This window comes from Cibotium barometz, chromosome 2, assembly GCF_041138505.1.
Source record: "Cibotium barometz isolate CiBa-2024 chromosome 2, ASM4113850v1, whole genome shotgun sequence".
Taxonomy (NCBI): Eukaryota; Viridiplantae; Streptophyta; class Polypodiopsida; order Cyatheales; family Cibotiaceae; genus Cibotium; species Cibotium barometz.
In genome coordinates this window covers 62,945,101-62,949,058 of record NC_141047.1, presented here as the reverse complement: position 1 = coordinate 62,949,058, position 3,958 = coordinate 62,945,101, and positions in this window count along the sequence as shown.

Sequence of the window (3,958 nt, the reverse complement as noted above, 5' to 3'; positions counted from 1 at the left end):
AATGGAATGACATTAGGGTTCGACACTTGATTCGGGGATGGAGTTGGGGCACTACCACTTTACTCAAGTTCTTTGTTCACTCTATGACATTCCCTCTTAAGCAGAGTGTGTTATCCCCTCACTGTGACCATTGTTAGGTGTGCACAGTGCAGTGAGTGGTGATTGTAATTTTTGGTTGGTAGTAAAACAAGTGGAGTATATTATTCTTGTGCAAGCACTGTTCCTTGCTTGTCTAGTTTAATTAAGTATTGCTTAAGTGGTGATTGTAATTTCTGGTTGGTAGTAAAACAAGTAGAGTATATTATTCTTGTGCACTGTTCCTTGCTTGTCTAGTTTAATTAAGTATTGCTTAAGTGTGTTATGCCACTGTTGGGTGTGCACGATGCAGTGATGAGTGGTGATTGTAATTGCTAGTTTTGGTAGTAATACAAATGGAGTATATTATTCTTGTGCACTGTCCCTTTCTTGTCTAGTTTGATTAAGTATTACTTAAGTGTGTTATGCGATTGATTCTTCCTGTGACTTCCATGGACATACTGTCCAAGAGTGAACCACCTTATCCTCTCAATAGTAATACAAGTGGAGTATATTATTCTTGTGCACTTTTCCTTGCTTGTCTTGTTTAATTAAGTATTGCTTGAGTATGTTATGCTATCGTTTATTTCTATTATTCTTCCTATGACTCTCATTATTATCCTTGAGTTGACCACCTTATTTGCTTAGTGTACCTAGGTAACCCAACCTACTACACCAGTACCCTAAAAATTTGGCATGCCCAGTGGGACACTCTAACCATTGGGAGTTCCTAGCTTTCATTCTGTGATTTTTACATTTAGTATTCTCTGTGTGCCCATTATATGTCCAATACAAGTTGTGTGGTGGCTGGGTGATGGCCTCTACTACACCACCTACAAGCACACAAGAAGAAGACACAATGGGATTAGAACTGGGGGAGACACCAAAAGCCTAGCTCCAAGGGCACCAACCAACTCTACCGACCTGTCATGAGAATATATTTTAAGTCCTCTTTAAGAATATTATTTTCCCCTCTTGAGTAATTTAGGGATGCCTAGGTTACTCTTGCGTCATGCCGGCTAGGTTAATATCGTGGGTGACACCACTATAAATATTAATACGTGCGGTATATGACGTATGCTTGGGGCCGTCTATGATTATTTCAGTTAGGTTTGTATGGCAAGGTGATTCTTGGGGTACTTACGCCTGGTAGTCATGAGTCGGTTATGGTTTGTGCTTGTTTAATATTTGTGGAATTAATTTAATTATTAATTGGGCTTATATTTTCAGGTGATGAAGATTACGAGGATTGATGAATAATGTCGAGGAGAATGTTTCTTATGCGCATCATATTTATTTTTACAAGCGTAGCTTGTAACCTTAGTAGTTGATTTTTCCATTTTGATACATTGGGAAAAATACATTTATAATGTTGAATTTATTAAAGCCTAAAGGCTTTACCCTAGCCCTAATTTTTGGGACACTCTATTTTTGTTGTGGAAGAGTGTCGTGCTCTCTAAAAGCACACTTTGTATATTTTTAGGGGCTATGGCCTATTTTTGAGGAAAGCTAATAAAAATACTCTTGTGTGGGGGGAAGGCCACGCACAAGGGGGAGGAAGATTGCACCCAGCATGTTTGTCTTGGAGCTAAGTATTATTTTTGCTATGCTTTTGTTCAATTTATTTGATTTTGTTGAAACCTACAAAGCATGTGTTTTCATGGTTGAATTTATGTGTTGAATTTCTCAAGTGTTCCACAAGCTATCCTAGAGAACGATTCCGTTTTCAGTGGTATCAGAGCTTGGGCTAGGAGATTTGTGGAAAGGTGGGAAAGGTCTTCATCAACACAACTCTCAAGAAAGTTGCAGGCTTTTAACCGGTGGGCAAAAGAAGGGTTTGTGGTCTTTAACCAAAAATTCAAATTCTCAAACTAACTCTACTCAAACCCACTTACCTCTTCCCAAAACCATTCTTCTTCATCAAAAAGTGGTTTTGCTCAAAGCTTCATGAATTTCAGATATGACCGTATATATGGATTCCCCATAGCCAAAAACCTCATGTGGTTGCTCAGTTTTTGCTACAAAAATCCTATAAGACGGTCTGCATGTTTTGTGAGCTACAAGCTTTGTAAATCAATAAAAAAAGAAGCCAAGCGATGATGCACCGATTTGCAGCCTCACGGCGAAAAACGTGAGAAGTAGATTTCAAAAAAAAAATCAATTAAGCTAATTGCTTAATCTCAATTAAGCCCAAATCTTCATCTTAATCCAATTCTACTTTTCCCAAGCCCAATGCATGTCACATCAACTTTTGGAGCTTTCACACTACCTATTTTCCTATTTCAAGGGAAATTCCAAAGAATTGCAATTTTTAGATTTTTGGGTGCAGAAATTTGATTTTTCAGGGCTCAAAGAGGCTTAAAAAGGCCAGATAAATGCCAAAAAATTCTAAAATAATTTCTAAAAAATTTTGAAAATTCTCAAAAATTATTACAGAGGTTTGGTCAAGTTTTCAAAATTGTTTGAGCAGTGTTCAAGGTGCAAAAAATTATTTCTTCAGCATTTCGACTAGCCCAAGTCTCCTAAATCACTCGGAATTGCTCGAGACTTGTGCGAAACGAAGGGAATTTGACCCAACCATTGAACCAAAGTCTTTGTTCAGTTTCAACACAAATCGAATTGCAGGAGAATTGAGATAAGTACAATCATTTACTTTATTTACATACATCAAATAATATCAATTTTACTTATTTACATTGTTTGCATGAGCACTATGGCAAATTTTCCTATTTTACCTTCAATTCAAGAGCAACTCCAATCTCTACAACAACAAATTGTAGAAGAGAGAGAGATGCGAATTGAATTGGAGCGACAGCTCACGAGTCGAAGATGTAAGCGTGACTCTTTGCCATCTTATGATGACGAAGACGAAGACAACACCATCCAAAGAGCTGTCAATGCTACACTTCAAGCACAAAATTCACGGAAAGATTCTAAAATCAGTCGTAAAGCTTTTTCATTTCAGAATTATGATGGCAAGAAAGATGCTCGAGTCCTTTTGGCATGGCTTAGTCAATTGGATGACTACTTTTCAGGGGAGAAATTTTTCGAGAAGGACAAGATCAAATGTGCGGCTAATCACATGGTGGATAGCGCAGCTTTATGGTGGAGCGTCATCAAGCAAGGACGTGACAAACCGGATTCATGAAAAAGGTTTCAAAGGCTAGTGAAAAAGCATTTCTTACCTTCATAATTTAAATCTAAAGTTAGGCATCAATGGAATACATTACATCAACTTGAAAAAGAAAGCATGTCTCAGTATGTGGAGAAGTTTTGGAATACATTACTACAGGTACAGGTTGTGGAGAAAGTCAATGAGAAGGACCAAAAGAGAAAATTCATTTCGGGCCTTAAGCCTATAATTAGGGCCGATGTGAATATGTTTAGACCTCATTCACTTTCCACAGCTATATCTTTGGCAACAAATTCCGAACGCAAAAATGGTTTTCCTAGAGAGGCCAAGTCATTTGAGAGTAACCATTCTAAACCTTTTTCTAAACCTTTTCATGCTTCAAGAAATTTTCATAAGCCAGGGTTTGACAAAGGCAAGGAGATGGTCAAAGGCGAATCAAATTCAAAGAAAGTCAACAGTGGCAAGCCCAAAGGTCTTCCAATCAAATGTTTTTGATGTCATAAAGAAGGACATATAGCACCAAATTGCCCAGATCGTGCAAAGAATCAGACACCTGCGACACGAGTCAATATGCTTGAAGGCGACGACAATGAAGATGAATCGCTCAAGCAAGAGGGTAATTCTGACCCCGACTATTCAGAAGCAGAAGGTAAGCCTCAAGCTCATTCGCTACTCAAAATGAAAGGAAAAATTAATGAGCATGAAGTTATTATTTTGCATGACGATGGTAGCACTTATGACTTCATTTCT